The 18525-nt window shown below is 53.0% G+C and overlaps 1 long non-coding RNA gene across 1 annotated transcript in view; it reads left to right on the forward strand.

The window, feature by feature from the left end:
* Nucleotides 1-10676: 10676 nt before the first annotated feature.
* LOC140404798 (uncharacterized) overlaps nucleotides 10677-18525 on the forward strand; it is a 28855-nt gene continuing 21006 nt past the window's right edge. Inside the window, exon 1 of the long non-coding RNA XR_011938585.1 lies at nucleotides 10677-10796. This is a non-coding gene — a long non-coding RNA (uncharacterized lncRNA). The remainder of the gene's footprint in view (nucleotides 10797-18525) is intronic.

Consider the following 18525-nt stretch of genomic DNA (forward strand, 5'->3'; position numbering starts at 1 on the left):
GGCGAACCTGCTGATCGGCTGGTCAGACTGCGCTCTACATCCGCGCCGATCCCGGCAGTGCCACCGCGAGAGGATCTATTTTTAATTCAACTTGCTCGAGGTCGACCTGGCTTGGACTCAGCTGCCTGCCTCCACGACGCACACAGACCGCAGCTTCCGGACGTTCCCCATCTCCTCGCGAGGCACCCAAACCCCAGGGAATACAACACTGGGAAATTGGAAAGGATCGGGGGAAAAAAAGCTGACGATTTCTGTGCTCGGAAGAGGGGTTTGGACTTTGTAACAGGAAGTGAACACACTGAGCAGCAACTAACCTTTGAGGAAGAGGTTTGGGAATGTGGTCCCTGGAATGAGCAGACACTGGATTCGAATCTCACTGTTTGAAATTCTGACCTCTTTGAGATGAGTGTTCTGCACTGTCCCCCTCCAACACTCCCTCTGCACTGTCCCCCTCAAACACTCCCTCTGCACTGTCCCCCTCCAACACTCCCTCTGCACTGTTCCCCTCCAACACTCCCTCTGCACTGCCTCAAACACTCCCTCTGCACTGTCCCTCTGCTACACTCCCTCTGCACTGTCCCCCTCCAACACTCCCTCTACACTGTCCCCCTCCAACACTCCCTCTGCACTGTCCCCCTCAAACACTCCCTCTGCACTGTCCCCCTCCAACACTCCCTCTGCACTGTTCCCCTCCAACACTCCCTCTGCACTGCCTCAAACACTCCCTCTGCACTGTCCCTCTGCTACACTCCCTCTGCACTGTCCCCCTCCAACACTCCCTCTGCACTGCCTCAAACACTCCCTCTGCACTGTTCCCCTCCAACACTCCCTCTGCACTGTTCCCCTCCAACACTCCCTCTGCACTGTTCCCCTCCAACACTCCCCCTGCACTGTTCCCCTCCAACACTCCCTCTGCACTGTTCCCCTCCAGCACTCCCTCTGCACTGTTCCCCTCCAACACTCCCTCTGCAAAGTCTCCCTCAAACACTCCCTCTGCACTGTCCCCCTCAAACACTCCCTCTGCACTGTCTCCCTCAAACACTCCCAGGACAGGTACAGCACGGGGTTAGACACAGAGTAAAGCTCCCTCTACACTGTCCCCATCAAACACTCCCAGGACAGGTACAGCACGGGGTTAGATACAGAGTAAAGCTCCCTCTACACTGTCCCCCATCAAACACTCCCAGGACAGGTACAGCACGGGGTTAGACACAGAGTAAAGCTCCCTCTACACTGTCCCCATCAAACACTCCCAGGACAGGTACAGCACGGGGTTAGATACAGAGTAAAGCTCCCCCTACACTATCCCCATCAAACACTCTGCAGGACAGGTACAGCACGGGGTTAGATACAGAGTAAAGCTTCCTCTACACTGTCCCCATCAAACACTCCCAGGACAGGTACAGCATGGGGTTAGATACAGAGTAAAGCTTCCTCTACACTGTCCCCATCAAACACTCCCAGGACAGGTACAGCACGGGGTTAGATACAGAGTAAAGCTCCCTCTACACTGTTCCCAACAAACACTCCCAGGACAGGTACAGCACGGGGTTAGATACAGAGTAAAGCTCCCTCTACACTGTCCCCATCAAACACTCCCAGGACAGGTACAGCATTGCGTTAGATACAGAGTAAAACTCCCTCTACACTGTCCCCATCAAACACTCCCAGGACAGGTACAGCACTGGGTGAGATACAGAGTAAAGCTCCCTCTACACTGTCCCCATCAAACCCTCCCAGGACAGGTACAGCACGGGGTTAGATACAAAGTAAAGCTCCTTCTACACTGTCCCCATCAAACACTCCCAGGACAGGTACAGCACTCGGTTAGATACAGAGTAAAGCTCCCTCTACACTGTCCACATCAAACACTCCCAGGACAGGTACAGCACGGGGTTAGATACAGAGTAAAGCTCCCTCTACACTGTCCCCATCAAACACTCCCAGGACAGGTACAGCACGGGGTTAGATACAGAGTAAAGCTCCCTCGACACTGTCCCCATCAAACCCTCCCAGGACAGGTACAGCACGGGGTTAGATACAGAGAAAAGCTCCCTCGACACTGTCCCCATCAAACACTCCCAGGACAGGTACAGCACGGGGTTAGATACAGAGTAACCCTCCATCTACACTGTCCCCATCAAACACTCCCAGGACAGGTACAGCACGGGGTTAGATACAGAGTAAAGCTCCCTCGACACTGTCCCCATCAAACCCTCCCAGGACAGGTACAGCACGGGGTTAGATACAAAGTAAAGCTCCTTCTACACTGTCCCCATCAAACACTCCCAGGACAGGTACAGCACTCGGTTAGATACAGAGTAAAGCTCCCTCTACACTGTCCACATCAAACACTCCCAGGACAGGTACAGCACGGGGTTAGATACAGAGTAAAGCTCCCTCTACACTGTCCCCATCAAACACTCCCAGGACAGGTACAGCACGGAGTGAGATACAGAGTAAAGCTCCCTCTACACTGTCCCCATCAAACACTCCCAGGACAGGTACAGCACGGGGTTAGATACAGAGTAAAGCTCCCTCGACACTGTCCCCATCAAACACTCCCAGGACAGGTACAGCACGGGGTTAGATACAGAGTAACCCTCCCTCTACACTGTCCCCATCAAACACTCCCAGGACAGGTACAGCACGGGGTTAGATACAGAGTAAAGCTCCCTCGACACTGTCCCCATCAAACACTCCCAGGACAGGTACAGCACGGGGTTAGATACAGAGTAACCCTCCCTCTACACTGTCCCCATCAAACACTCCCAGGACAGGTACAGCACGGGGTTAGATACAGAGTAAAGCTCCCTCTACACTGTCCTCATCAAACTCTCCCAGGACAGGTACAGCACGGGGTTCGATACAGAGTAAAGCTCCCTCTACACTGTCCCCAACATACACTCCCAGGACAGGTACAGCACGGGGTTAGATACAGAGTAAAGCTCCCATACACTGTCCCCATCAACCACTCCCAGGACAATTACAGCACGGGGTTAGATACAGAGTAAAGCTCCCTCTACACTGTCCCCATCAAACACTCCCAGGACAGGTACAGCACGGGGTTAGATACAGAGTAAAGCTCCCTCTACACTGTCCCCATCAAACACTCCCAGGACAGGTGTGTCACCCTTTGCGTCTCTGTGTTTCACACTCTGTGTCACTCTGTGTGTCCCAAGCACTGTCTCTCACTCTCACTCTATCTCTCTCTCTATCTCACTGTTTCTCCTCTGCTGTTCTCTCAATCTCTCCTTCATTTAAAAAAAAAAAAAAATTTTCTATTAAAGGTTTTCATAAAATATCAATAACAAAATGAGAAAGAAAAAAGAACCCAACAGGGTTAAGTACAAAACACGATCTAAAAAAGCAACCCCCCCCCCCCCGTACCTAAATAATAAATTAACATTAACACCCCGAATTAACACAACAGGTGTATACACCCCCTCAGACCCTCCAGTGTAAATAACATAAACAAAAATAAAGTAACCCCCCCCCCCGAGCTGCTGCTGCCATTGACCAATGTCTATCGTTCTGCCAGAAAGTCTAAGAACGGTTGCCACCGCCTAAAGAACCCTTGTACCGACCCACTCAAGGCGAATTTCGCCCTCTCCAATTTAATAAACCCCGCCATATCGCTGATCCAGGATTCCACGCTTGGGGGCCTCGTATCTTTCCACTGAAGGAGAATCCTTCGCCGGGCTACCAGGGACGCAAAGGCCAGAATTCCGGCCTCTTTCACCTCCTGCACTCCCGGCTCCTCTGCCACCCCAAATATTGTGAGCCCCCAGCCCGGTTTGACCCTGGATCCTACCACCCTCGACACCGTCCTCGCTACTCCCTTCCAAAATTCCTCCAGCGCTGGGCATGCCCAGAACATATGGGTGTGATTTGCTGGGCTCCCTGAGCACCTAACACACCTGTCCTCACCCCCAAAGAACCTGCTCATCCTTGTCCCGGTCATGTGTGCCCTGTGCAGCACCTTAAACTGTATGAGGCTGAGCCTCGCGCACGAAGAGGAAGAGTTCACCCTCCCTAGGGCATTTGCCCACGTCCCCTCTTCGATCTCCTCTCCCAACTCCTCCTCCCACTTACCTTTCAACTCCACCACCGAGGCCTCCTCCTCTTCCTGCATCACCTGGTAAGTTTCCGAGATCTTCCCCAATCCCACCCACCCCCCCGAGAGCACCCTGTCCTGTACTGTGTGTGGCAGTAGCCGCGGGAATTCCACCACCTGCCGCCTGGCAAACGCCCTTACCTGTAAGTACCTGAAGGTGTTCCCCGGGGGGAGCCCGTACTTCTCCAGCTCACCCAGGCTCGCGAACCTCCCGTCCACAAATAGGTCCCCCAACTTTCGTATCACTGCCCTGTGCCACCCCGAAAACCCTCCACCTGTTCTTCCTGGGGCGAACCGGTGGTTCCCCCGTAATGGGGTCCAAGCCGAGGCCCTAACTTCCCCCCTATGCTGCCTCCACTGCCCCCAAATTTTGAGGGCTGCCGCCACCACCGGGCTCGTGGTATACCTCCTTGGAGGGAGCGGCAGCGGCACCGTTCAATCTCTCCTTCATGATGATGAGCGGAATGCACCTTTCCCTCTCCCCCTCCAGCCTCAGTCTGTTATTGCTCCAGCCCCTCGGAGAGTCAATTCCTCAGGCCCATAGTCCCGGGGGGGGGCAGCAACTTCCAAACCCACGACCTCTGCCATCTAGAAGGACGGCACCAGATACCTGGGAACCCCACCACCTGGAGATTGTTCAGCCCCTCAACTCATACCTCCCTCCTGCAAACTCCCTCCACCTCCCTCTCCCCCATCTGTCCACTCCCTCGCTCTCTCTCTCTCTCCACTCCATCTCTTCACTCCCTCGCTCTCCCTCTCTCCACTCCATCTCTTCATTCCCTCCCACTCTCTCTCCCCACTCCATCTGTCCACTCCCTCGCTCTCTCTCTCCACTCCATCTCTTCACTCCCTCTCTCTCCCTCTCCGCATCTGTACATTCCCTCCATCTCTCTCTCTCCACTCCATCTCTTCACTCCCTCGCTCTCTCTCTCCACTCCCTCCCTCTCTCTCTCGCCACTCCATCTCTTCACTCCCTCCCTCTCTCTCTCCACTCCATCTCTTCACTCCCTCCCTCTCTCTCTCTCCACTCCACCTGTCCACTCCCTCCCTCTCTCTCTCTCCACTCCACCTGTCCACTCCCTCGCTCTCTCTCTCCACTCCATCTCTTCACTCCCTCTCTCTCCCTCTCCGCATCTGTCCATTCCCTCCCTCTCTCTCTCCACTCCATCTCTTCACTCCCTCTCTCTCTCTCTCCCCGCTCCATCTCTTCACTCCCTCCACCTCTCTCTCCGCTCTCCCTCCACTCCCCCCCCCCCCCATGTCTCAAGCTCCACTCCCTCCCTCCATCTCTCTCTTCCCATTCCCTCCTACCCTCCCCTCCACTCTCCCTCCATCTCCCTTTCCTCCTGCCTCCTGGAATGTGTGCCCGCTCACCCCTCCCTCTTTCCCCCGCCCCCCCCTCACTCTCTCTCTCTCTGTCCCACTTGAGTATTTCTCCACCTCCACCCTCCCACCTCTCCCCTTCCCCCAATGAGGACTGGGTGCAGTGATGTTGGTCCGACTGCCAGCGGGGGGGGGGGGGGGGAATCCATGGGGATCTCAATTCCCCTCCACTCCCAACCCCTTTCTCTCCCCCACCCCCTCGAAAACCCTTTTTCTACACTTTGTAATGATGCCCCAGCCGTCCCTCCCAGTCAGCGAACAGTGTCTACTTTTACACCTCGACTGTAAGTGATGTAAATAATTACTTTCTGTTTCTAGCTCTTATTAATTTTTGTAAAATAAAGGAGTATTTTCTTGACGGAAGAAATGTTCTTAGAGTTTAAATTATGCAAAAATAACTAAAATAAAAAAAAATTAGCAGTGGATTCAGTGAGAGAGGCCTGAGTAAAGATAGATTGGAAAAAGATTGGCGGAACCCTCTCTTATTCAACGATGTCGAATCTGTTTGTCTGTTCATTTTGACTCTGTCTTTGATTCTGTATGCATTGCGACCAGATTGATATACAGCTTGTTTTTTTGGGGGGTATTAAGTAACCTCGCTGGATTTACCATCAATAAATGATTTTTTTTTTTTAAGATTTGCCTCCTTTTTTCGTACATTCACCTGAATTTCGGGTCATAGAATTGTGCCAGGGCAGGCCATTCACCCCACTGTGCCCGTTCTAGCCCTTTGCCAGATCTCCCCCCCCCCCCCCCACCTCTTCCCTCCTCCCCTCCCACCTCGCGCCGCACAGCAACACAAGAAGTAGTATCAGGATTAGGCCCACTGGACCCGTCGAGCCTGCCCTGCTATTCAGTACAATCCTGGCCGATCCAGCTGTTTAGCACAGGGCTAAATCGCTGGCTTTGAAAGCAGGCCAGCAGCACGGTTCAATTCCCGTCACAGCCTCCCCGAACAGGCGCCGGAATGTGGCGACTAGGGGCTTTTCACGTCAACTTCACTGAAGCCTACTTGTGACAAAATGCGATTTATTATTATGAGCTGGCCTCCACCGCGCCGAGGGACAGTGAATTTCAGAGATTCCCCACCCTCTGCGAGAAGGGATTTCTCCGCACCTCGGTTTTAGATGACCGGCCCTCTATCTTGTAGCTATGTCCCCTTGTTCAAGACTCTCTCACTGGTGAAAAAAATCTCGCCATCCACCCGGTCTAGCCCCCTCAGGATCTTATACTTTGAATAAAGTCTCCCCTCACTCTGCTAAGCTCCAAGGAATACAGACACGGTTTATTTAGTCTTTCTTGCTCGGACAACCGTCCCATCGCAGGAATTATCCTGGTGAAGCTCCTTTGGAACTGCCTCCAATGTTACTATATCCTTTTTTAGATAAAGGGACCAGAACTGTACGCTTATTCCAGGAGTCACCAACACCCTGTACAATTGCAACAAAACCTCCCTATTTTTAAACTCCACCCCCATCACAGTCAAGGCCTCAATGGCGTTGGACCTGCCTGTTACCTGTTTGTGATTCTGGAACAGCCAGATCCCTCGGCACTTCACCCACCCGCAGTCTCCCTCCATTTAGATAATAATCTGCCTTTTGATTCCTCCTGCCGAAATGCATGACCTCGTACTCCTCTCTCTCTCTCCCTCCCCCACATTAAACTCCATTCGCCTGCCGTTCGCCCAGTCACCAGTCTATCGATATCCCGTTGGAGAATCACGACGTTGATTGGAAACGTTGCATTATATTCCTTCCTCCAGATCATTAATGCAAATAGTAAACGATTGCAGGCCCAGAACTGACCCCTGCGGTACTCCACTGCTTACAACTTTCCACTCTGAAAAGGACCCATTTATTCCAACTCGCTGTTTTCTGTGTTACAGCCAGTTTTCAATCAGTGCTAACACACTTCCTCCAATTCCAGGGACTTTCACTTTATGCACCAGCCTCTTATGTGGCACCTTGACAAATGCCTTTTGGAAATCTAAATACACTACATCTACAGGTTCCCCTCTATCTACTCTCCCTGTTATATCCTCAAAGAATTCAAACAAATCTGTCAAACATGACTTGCCTTTCATTAGACCATGTTTTTTTAAAAATCCATTTTTTCCAATTAAGGAGTGGCCAATTCGCCCACCCTGCACATCTTTGGGTTGTGGGGGCGAAACCCACGCAGACACGGGGTGAATGTGCAAACTCCACACGGACAGTGACCCAGAGCCGGGATCGAAGCCGGGACCTCGGCGCCGTGAGGCAGCGGTGCTAACCGTGCTGCCCGTCCTTAGACCATGTTGACTCGGTTTGATTATATTCACCATTCCTAAACAATTAGCTATTTCCTCTTTGATTATTGACTCCAGCTTCTTGCCAATAATAGATGTTAAACTAACTGCCTGTGGTCCCTGTCTTCTGCCTTTCTCCCTTTTTGAACAAGGGAGTCACATTGGCTGTTTTCCAAACTTCTGTTACCCTCCTGCAATTTAGCGGGTTTCGAAAAATTTCAACCAATGGCACCACTATCTCTGCAGCCATGTCCATTCAAACCCCAGCGTGCAGCCCATCGGGTCCTGGTGACTTGTCCGTCTTTAACCCTTCGAGGTAGTTCAACACTCTGTCCCTTGAGATTGTGATTTCCGTAAGGTTGACCGTATTATTTCAAATCAGCCCATCTGATATCGTAGGGATATTTACAATGTCTGTTATTCAATATATAAACCACCCCGAATCCCTCGATTAGATTCCAGTCTGTAACTCACTCCCGGGTATCTGTTATTCTATATATAAACCACCCCGAACCCCTCGATTAGATTCCAGTCTGTAACTCACTCCCGGTTCTCTGTTATTCTATATATAAACCACCCCGAGCCCCTCGATTATATTCCACTCTGTAACTCACTCCCGGGTATCTGTTGTTCTATATATAAACCACCCCGAACCCCTCGATTAGATTCCAGTCTGTAACTCACTACCGGGTATCTGTTATTCTATATATAAACCCCCCTGAACCCCTCGATTAGATTCCAGTCTGTAACTCACTCCCGGGTATCTGTTATTCTATATATAAACCACCCCGAACCCCTCGATTAGATTCCAGTCTGTGACTCACTCCCGGGTATCTGTTATTCTATATATAAACCACCCCGAACCCCTCGATTAGATTCCAGTCTGTAACTCACTCCCGGGTATGTTATTCTATATATAAACCACCCCGAACCCCTCGATTAGATTCCAGTCTGTAACTCACTCCCGGGTACCTGTTATTCTATATATAAACCACCCCGAACCCCTCGATTAGATTCCAGTCTGTAACTCACTCCCGGGTATCTGTTATTCTATATATAAACCACCCCGAACCCCTCGATTAGATTCCAGTCTGTAACTCACACCCGGGTATCTGTTATTCGATATGTAAATCACCCCGAACCCCTCGATTAGATTCCAGTCTGTAACTCACTCCCGGGTATCTGTTATTCTATATATAAACCACCCCGAACCCCTCGATTAGATTCCAGTCTGTAACTCACTCCCGGGTATCTGTTATTCTATATATAAACCACCCTGAACCCCTCGATTAGATTCCAGTCTGTAACTCACTCCCGGGTATCTGTTATTCTATGTATAAACCACCCCGAACCCCTCGATTAGATTCCAGTCTGTAACTCACTCCTGGGTATCTGTTATTCTATATATAAGCCACCCCGAACTCCTCGATTAGATTCCAGTCTGAAACGCACTCCCGGGTATCTGTTATTCTATATATAAACCACCCCGAACCCCTCGATTAGATTCCAGTCTGTAACTCACTCCCGGGTATCTGTTATTCTGTATATAAACCACCCCGAACCCCTAGATTAGATTCCAGTCTGTAACACACTCCCGCGTATCTGTTATTCTATGCATTAACCATCCGAACGGGGTGTGGCACAGTGGTTAGCACTGTTGCTTCACAGCGCCAGGGTCCCGTGTTCGATTCCCGGCTTGGGTCACTGTCTGTGCGGAGTCTGCACGTCCTCCCCGTGTCTGCGTGGGTTTCCTCCGGGTGCTCCGGTTTCCTCCCACAGTTTAAAGATGCGGGGTTAGGAGAATTTGATAACGATGATGAGGATTTGATGATGGAGGTGTGCAGGAACAGGGGCGATGTGTGAAGGGGCGATGGGTCGAGGATCTGTTCTGGTGTTTAGTTGGGAAAGTTCCACTTAAGGAATCACATTTAATCAAAGGCACCTTGGCAGCGAACCGGTGCCCCTGGGGAGTGGGGGAGGGTGGGAATCCTGGTTTTAATAGCAAGCCTGTGTTTGAAGGCCTCAGGGCAGTGAGTGTGCAGAGTGACTGTGTGACTCAGACCCACACGGAGTGCGAGGGAGGGAAAGAAACCTCAGAAAAAACACTTTGTCACCAGGCTCGGCCTGCTCCTGTTTCAAACCACTTTCCCGGTCGCTGTGCGTGAGCTTGGCACACTGCGGCCCAGGTGCAGGGTTCAGTCCTCCCCCCCACTCTCGCCCCCTCCCTCCCCCTCCCCTCCCCCCTCCCCCTCCCCCTCCCCCTCCCCGTCCCCTCCTCCCCCTCCCTCCCCCTCCCCCTCCCCTCCCTCCCTACCCCCTCCCCCCTCCCCCACCTCCCCTCCCTCCCCCTCCCCCTCCCCCTCACCCCCCTCCCCTCCCTCCCTCACCTCCCTCCCCCTCCCCTCCCTCCCTCCCCCTCCCCCTCCCTTCCCCTCCCCTCCCCCTCCCCCTCCCTCCCCCCTCCCCCTCCCCCTCCCTCCCCTCCCCTCCCTCCCCTCCCCTCCCTCCCCCTCCCCTCCCCCCCTCCCTACCCCCTCCCCCTCCCCTCCCCCTCCCCTCCCCTCCCCCTCCCCACTCCCCCTCCCCCTCCCCACCCACTACCCTCCCCCTCCGCTCTCCCCCTCCACTCTCCCTCCCCCTCCCCCCTCTCCCCCTCCCCCCCTCCCCTCCGCCTCCCCCTCCCCCCTCCCCCCTTCCCCCCTCCCCCCTTCCCCCCTCCCCACAGTGCTAACCACTGTGCCGCCGTGCTTTAATCAGGACCAACAAATGTGCAGATTATCTAATGATTCTCACTTTGCTGTTGTCCTGTAATCGGCTCCGGTGGCCGGGTTTCCCCCAGTGCCGGACCCCCCCCGAGACTCTCACATTTGCAGCTGGTTATAACCGCCGCACTCTCGGCCTGTTAACATTCCTGTCTGATGGAGCAGGATCGCTGAGGCCTTGATCCCAGGCTCAGGAATGTGGCCCTTCAGAATCCATATTGCCATGTCGTGCCCTGCGTGTTGACAGGTCTGACTGGGGCGGGGGGCTGTCCGGGGCGGGGGGCTGACCGGGGCGGGGGCTGACCGGGGGAAGGGGGGGGGGGGGTGGGTGGAGGGGGGGTTGTTTAAGTTTTAATTGGCGTTAGGCCTGAGGCAGTGAATGGAGGCCCATGGCTCGCCCTGACTGAATCGCGGCCTCCCCACGGGGAATCTCGCGACTGGGGTGACGCGTGTTAAACTGATCCGAGCTCCCGCCCCCCCCCCCCCTCGTTGGGGGTTAGTGTGAGCAGGTTGGAGGTGAGGCGCTGTGAGGGGGTTGGAGGTGAATGTGAGGGAATTGCACGGTACGGATTCTGTGAAGATCCAAAAATAATTTCCCACTCATTTTCTTAAAATCTTCCCACCGTTGCCAAGTTCCAAGGATCCCGGGAGTACTAATCTTCATTCGTGACACAAGTAGGCGTCCATTAACACTGCAATGAAAGGGCAGCACGGGGGCGCAGTGGTTAGCACTGCTGCCTCACGGCGCCGAGGACCCGGGTTCAATCCCGGCTCTGGGTCACTGTCCGTGTGGAGTTTGCACATTCTCCCCGTGTCTACGTGGGTCTCACCCCCACAACCCAAAGATGTGCAGGGCAGGTGGATTGGCCACGCTAAATTGTCCCTTCATTGGAAAAAATGAATTGGGTGCGCTAAATTTATTTTTAAAAACACTGCAATGAAGTTACTGTGAAAAGCCCCTAGTCGCCACACTCCGGCGCCTGTTCGGGTACACTGAGGGAGAATTCAGAATGTCCAATTCACCTAACAGCACGTCTTTCGGGAATTGTGGGAGGAAACCGGAGCACCCGGAGGAAACCCACGCAGACACGGGGAGGATGTGCAGACTCCGCACAGACAGTGACCCAAGCCGGGAATCGAACCCGGGACCCTGGAGCTGTGAAGCCAGAGTTATCTGTGACAGCTTGTTGTGAATAATTTGGCTGTCACTTTTCCTCCAATAAAGAGGGAGAGGACTTTACTGTCTGGATCTAAAACAGTTTGGGGAATGTCCAGATCGCCAAATTCACACGAGCGGTGGTCGGAATCCATCTTTGGTTGTTGCTGAGGGAGTGTTTACTGAGGAATTGTCGCACTTTGTTTGTGATATCCTCTCTCTCCCTCTCTCTCTCCCTCTCCCTCACTCCCTCCCTCTCTCCCTCCCTCTCTCTCTCTCCCTCTCTTTCCCTCTCTCTCTCTCTCTCCCTCACTCCCTCACTCCCTCTCTCTCCCTCTCTCTCTCCCTCTCCCTCACTCCCTCCCTCTCTCCCTCCCTCTCTCTCTCTCCCTCTCTTTCCCTCTCTCTCTCTCTCTCCCTCACTCCCTCTCTCTCTCCCTCTCTCCCTCTCCCTCACTCCCTCCCTCTCTCCCTCCCCCTCTCTTTCCCTCTCTCTCTCCCTCTCCCTCACTCCCTCTCTCTCTCCCTCTCTCCCCCTCTCTCTCTTTCCCTCCCTCCCCCTCTCTCTCTTTCCCTCCCTCCCCCCCTCTCTCTCTCCCTCTCTCTTTCCCTCCCTCCCCCCCTCTCTCTCTCCCTGTCTCCTTCTCTCTCTCTCCCTCCTTCCCTCTCTCTTCCTCTCTCCCTCCCCCCTCTCTCTCTCTCCCTCTCTCTCCCTCCCTCTCTCTCTCCCTCTCCCTCACTCCCTCCCTCTCTCTTTCCCTCTCTCTCTCCCTCACCCTCACTCCCTCTCTCTCTCCCTCTCTCCCCCTCTCTCTCTTTCCCTCCCTCCCCCCCCCTCTCTCTCCCTCTCTCTCTTTCCCTCCCTCCCCCCCCTCTCTCTCTCCCTGTCTCCTTCTCTCTCTCTCCCTCCTTCCCTCTCTCTTCCTCTCTCCCTCCCCCCCTCTCTCTCTCTCTCTCTCTCTCCCTCTCTCTCTCTCCCTCTCTCTCTCTCCCTCTCTCTCCCTCCCTCTCTCTCTCTCCCTCCCTCCCTCCCTCTCTCTCTCTGTCCGTCCAGTCAGTGATCACGGTCCGGGAAATGGGCTGATTCGCGGAGAGAGGACCCCTTGAGTCAGGGGAATGGACATCTGGAATACCGCTCCGTGTCGGACGCCCGCTGCCTGTCCATGGGCGGGGTGGGGGAATTCGGGGTTAAGAAAACAAGGTGTCGAAGGCAGTTGGTTCATTGCCGATCGGAGCCGCTCCCGGATTAACCCCTTCCCTTCACTGTCAGAGCAACGTTGAGTGTTACGGATCACTCACAGCTGGAGTCCATTCAGTCCACCACACTCCCCTGAAAGATCATTCATAGAAAATAGGGACAGGAGGAGGCCATTCGGCCCTTCGAGCCTGCTCCGCCGTTCATTATGATCAGGGCTGATCATCAAGTTCAATACCCCAATCCCCCTCCCCCATATCCCTCGATCCCTGTAGCTCCAGGAGCTGTATCTAATTCCTGCCTGAAATTACACAGTGCTTTGGCCTCCAACTACTTTCTGTGGGAGTGAATTCCACAGATTCCCCGCTCTCTGGGTGAAGAAATCTCTCCTCACCTCAGTCCTAAAAGGTTTACCACTTATCCTCAAACTATGCCCCCTAGTTCTGGACTCCCCGACCATCGGGGACATTCTTTCTGAATCCACCCTGTCCAATCCTGTTAGACATGATGTGGAGATGCCGGCGTTGGACTGGGGTGAGCACAGTGAGAAGTCTCACAACACCAGGTTAAAGTCCAACTGGTTTGTTTCGAATCACTAGCTTTCGGAGCGCTGCTCCTTCCTCAGGTGAATGAAGAGGTCTGTTCCAGAAACACATATATAGACAAATTCAAAGATGCCAGACAATGCTTGGAATGCGAGCATTAGCAGGTGATTAAATCTTTACAGATCCAGAGATGGGGTCACCCCAGGTTAAAGAGGTGTGAATTGTCCCAAGCCAGGCCAGTTGGTAGGACTTTGCAGGCCAGATGGTGGGGGATGAATGTAATGCGACATGAATCCCAGGTCCCGGTTGAGGCTGCACTCATGTGCAGAACTTGGCTGTAAGTTTTCTTTAAGACAGAGATAGATAGGTTCTTGATTAATAAGGGGATCAGGGGTTATGGGGAGAAGGCCGGAGAATGGGGATGAGGAAAATATCAGCCATGATTGAATGGCGGAGCAGACTCGATGGGCCGAGTGGCCTAATTCTGCTCCTGTGTCTTCTGGTCTTACCCCGATCCCTCCCCTACCATCCCACACTTCCCTGTCCTTCATCCTCTGACCCTCACCCCCTCTGACCCTAACCCAGGACAACGTTGTGAACTCTGGAAGCTGCTGTGATTTATTCCATGTTGTAGAGTTTTCCATGTTCCCAGTTGAATAGGCCAGTCGATAAGTTGCAAACATATACAGAGCTTTATTGTGCTGCTCCCCTCGGTTAGACAGACAGAGTGAACCAGAGCTCACAGGAAGAGCTCACCGAACAAGAAATACCAGAGACGGCCAAAACAACACCTCTTTATTGATGAGAGTGTGCAGGTGATGACACCTTGTTCTTGGTAAATACTTATTAATCCAGCAACAGCTGTTAAACTCACTCTTCCTGCCTCGCTGCTCAACACATTGACATTCTCCCTCGCACTTTACACACATTCTCAATTCTCTCTCTTAGCTTCCCCGACAGGCGGCCCTGTCAAAGATCATTCTCTCCCAAAACAGAGACATCTCCCGGTTCTGTCTGAATGTTTCTTTCTAACTCTCTGCTAAAGTCAGCTGCCTCTCGCCCCATTCCCTCTCTCTGTCCATTCCCTCTCCCTGTCCATTCCCTCTCTGATCCTCTCTCTCTCCATTCTGTCGCTCTGTCTCTCTCTGTCCAGTCCCTCTCTCTGTCCATTCCCTCTCTTTGTCACTCTCTCCATTCCGACTCTCTGTCCATTCCCTCTCTCTGTCTCTCTCTCCATTCTGTCGCTCAGTCCATTCCCTCTCTCTGTCTCTCTGTCCATTCCCTCTCTGATCCTCTCTCTCTCCATTCTGTCGCTCTGTCTCTCTCTGTCCAGTCCCTCTCTCTGTCCATCCCCTCTCTTTGTCACTCTCTCCATTCCGACTCTCTGTCCATTCCCTCTCTCTGTCTCTCTCTACATTCCCTCTCTCTGTCCATTCACTCTCTCTGTCCATTCCCTCTCTAATCCTCTCTCTCTCCATTCTGTCGCTCTGTCTCTCTCTCTCGATTCTCTCTCTCTGTCCATTCCCTCGCTCTGTCTCTCTCTGTCCATTCCCTCTCTCTGTCTCTCTCTCCATTCTGACTCTCTGTCCATTCCCTCTCTATGTCTCTCTCTCCATTCCCTCTCACTGTCTCTCTCTCCATTTCCTCTCTCTGTCTCTCTGTCCATTCCCTCTCTCTGTCCATTCCCTCTCTCTGTCCATTCCCTCTCTCTGTCCATTCCCTCTCTCTGTCTCTCTCTCCTTTCCCTCTCTCTGTCCATTCCCTCTCTTTGTCTCTCTCTCCATTCCCTCTCTCTGTCTCTCTCTCCATTCCCTCTCTCCGTCTCTCTCTCCATTCCCTCTCTCTGTCTCTCTGTCCATTCCCTCTCTCTGTCTCTCTGTCCATTCCCTCTCTCTGTCTCTCTCTCCATTCCCTCTCTCCGTCTCTCTCACAATTCCCTCTCTCTGTCTCTCTGTCCATTCCCTCTCTCTATCTCTCTCTCCATTCCCTCTCTCTGTCCATTCCCTCTCTCTGTCTCTCTGTCCATTCCCTCTCTCTGTCTCTAACTCTCCATTCCCTCTCTCTGTCTCTCTGTCCATTCCCTCTCTGATCCTCTCTCTCTCCATTCTGTCGCTCTGTCTCTCTCTGTCCAGTCCCTCTCTCTGTCCATCCCCTCTCTTTGTCACTCTCTCCATTCCGACTCTCTGTCCATTCCCTCTCTCTGTCTCTCTCTACATTCCCTCTCTCTGTCCATTCACTCTCTCTGTCCATTCCCTCTCTAATCCTCTCTCTCTCCATTCTGTCGCTCTGTCTCTCTCTCTCGATTCTCTCTCTCTGTCCATTCCCTCGCTCTGTCTCTCTCTGTCCATTCCCTCTCTCTGTCTCTCTCTCCATTCTGACTCTCTGTCCATTCCCTCTCTATGTCTCTCTCTCCATTCCCTCTCACTGTCTCTCTCTCCATTTCCTCTCTCTGTCTCTCTGTCCATTCCCTCTCTCTGTCCATTCCCTCTCTCTGTCCATTCCCTCTCTCTGTCCATTCCCTCTCTCTGTCTCTCTCTCCTTTCCCTCTCTCTGTCCATTCCCTCTCTTTGTCTCTCTCTCCATTCCCTCTCTCTGTCTCTCTCTCCATTCCCTCTCTCCGTCTCTCTCTCCATTCCCTCTCTCTGTCTCTCTGTCCATTCCCTCTCTCTGTCTCTCTGTCCATTCCCTCTCTCTGTCTCTCTCTCCATTCCCTCTCTCCGTCTCTCTCACAATTCCCTCTCTCTGTCTCTCTGTCCATTCCCTCTCTCTATCTCTCTCTCCATTCCCTCTCTCTGTCCATTCCCTCTCTCTGTCTCTCTGTCCATTCCCTCTCTCTATCTCTAACTCTCCATTCCCTCTCTCTGTCTCTCTCTCCATTCCCTCTCTCTGTCTCTGTCTCTCTCTGTCCATTCCCTCTCTCTATCTCTCTCTCCATTCCCTCTCTCTGTCTCTCTCTCCATTCCCTCTCTCTGTCTCTCTCTCCATTCCCTCTCTCCGTCTCTCTCTCCATTCCCTCTCTCTGTCTCTCTCTCCATTCCCTCTCCCTGTCTCTCTCTCTCCATTCCCTCTCTCCGTCTCTCTCTCCATTCCCTCTCTCTGTCTCTCTCTCCATTCCCTCTCTCTGTCTCTCTGTCCATTCCCTCTCTCTGTCTCTCTCTCAATTCCCTCTCTCTCCATTCCCTCTCTCTGTCTCTCTCTCCATTCCATCTCTCTGTCTCTCTGTCCATTCCCTCGCTCTGTCTCTCTCTCCATTCCCTCTCTCTGTCTCTCTCTCCATTCCCTCTCTCTGTCTCTCTGTCCATTCCCTCGCTCTGTCTCTCTCTCCATTCCCTCTCTCTGTCTCTCTCTCCATTCCCTCTCTCTGTCTCTCTGTCCATTTCCTCTCTCTGTCTCTCTCTCCATTCCCTCTCTGTCCATTCCCTCTCTCTGTCTCTCTGTCCATTCCCTCTCTCTGTCTCTCTGTCCATTCCCTCTCTCTGTCTCTCCGTCCATTCCCTCTCTCTGTCTCTCTGTCCATTCCCTCTCTCTGTCTCTCTGTCCATTCCCTCTCTCTGTCTCTCTGTCCATTCCCTCTCTATGTCTCTCTCTCCATTCCCTCTCACTGTCTCTCTCTCCATTCCCTCTCTCTGTCCATTCCCTCTCTCTGTCCATTCCCTCTCTCTGTCTCTCTCTCAATTCCCTCTCTCTCCATTCCCTCTCTCTGTCTCTCTCTCCATTCCATCTCTCTGTCTCTCTGTCCATTCCCTCGCTCTGTCTCTCTCTCCATTCCCTCTCTCTGTCTCTCTCTCCATTCCCTCTCTCTGTCTCTCTGTCCATTTCCTCTCTCTGTCTCTCTCTCCATTCCCGCTCTCTGTCCATTCCCTCTCTCTGTCCATTCCCTCTCTCTGTCCATTCCCTCTCTCTGTCTCTCTGTCCATTCCCTCTCTCTGTCTCTCCGTCCATTCCCTCTCTCTGTCTCTCTCTCCATTCCCTCTCCCTGTCTCTCTGTCCATTCCCTTTCTCTGTCCATTCCCTCTCTCTGTCTCTCTGTCCATTCCCTCTCTCTCTCCATTCCCTCTCACTGTCTCTCTGTCCATTCCCTCTCTCTGTCCATTCCCTCTCTCTGTCTCTCCGTCCATTCCCTCTCTCTGTCTCTCTCTCCATTCCCTCTCTCTGTCTCTCTGTCCATTCCCTCTCTCTGTCCATTCCCTCTCTCTGGCTCTCCGTCCATTCCCTCTCTCTGTCTCTCTCTCCATTCCCTTTCTCTGTCTCTCTGTCCATTCCCTCTCTCTGTCCATTCCCTCTCTCTGTCTCTCTGTCCATTCCCTCTCTCTGTCTCTCTGTCCATTCCCTCTCTCTGTCTCTCTGTCCATTCCCTCTCTCTGTCTCTCCGTCCATTCCCTCTCCCTGTCTCTCTGTCCATTCCCTCTCTCTGTCTCTCTGTCCATTCCCTCTCTCTGTCTCTCTGTCCGTTCCCTCTCTCTGTCCATTCCCTCTCTCTGTCTCTCTGTCCATTCCCTCTGTCTCTCTCTCCATTCCCTCTCTCTGTCTCTCTGTCCATTCCCTCGCTCTGTCTCTCCCTCCATTCCCTCTCTCTGTCTCTCTCCATTCCCTCTCTCTGTCCATTCCCTCTCTCTGTCTCTCTCTCAATTCCCTCTCTCTCCATTCCCTCTCTCTGTCTCTCTCTCCATTCCATCTCTCTGTCTCTCTGTCCATTCCCTCGCTCTGTCTCTCTCTCCATTCCCTCTCTCTGTCTCTCTCTCCATTCCCTCTCTGTCTCTCTGTCCATTCCCTCTCTCTATCTCTCTCTCCATTCCCTCTCTCTGTCTCTCTCTCCATTCCCTCTCTCTCTCCATTCCCTCTCTCTGTCCATTCCCTCTCTCTCCATTCCCTCTCTCCGTCTCTCTCTCTCCATTCCCTCTCTCTGTCTCTCTCTCCATTCCCTCTTTCTGTCTCTCTCTCCATTCCCTCTCTCTGTCTCTCTCTCCATTCCCTCTCTCTGTCCATTCCCTCTCTCTGTCTCTCTCTGTCCATTCCCTCTCTCTGCATCTCTCTCCATTCCCTCTCTCTGTCCATTCCCTCTCTCTGTCTCTCTCTCCAT

Source organism: Scyliorhinus torazame, chromosome 31 (assembly GCF_047496885.1).
Source record: "Scyliorhinus torazame isolate Kashiwa2021f chromosome 31, sScyTor2.1, whole genome shotgun sequence".
Taxonomy (NCBI): domain Eukaryota; kingdom Metazoa; phylum Chordata; class Chondrichthyes; order Carcharhiniformes; family Scyliorhinidae; genus Scyliorhinus; species Scyliorhinus torazame.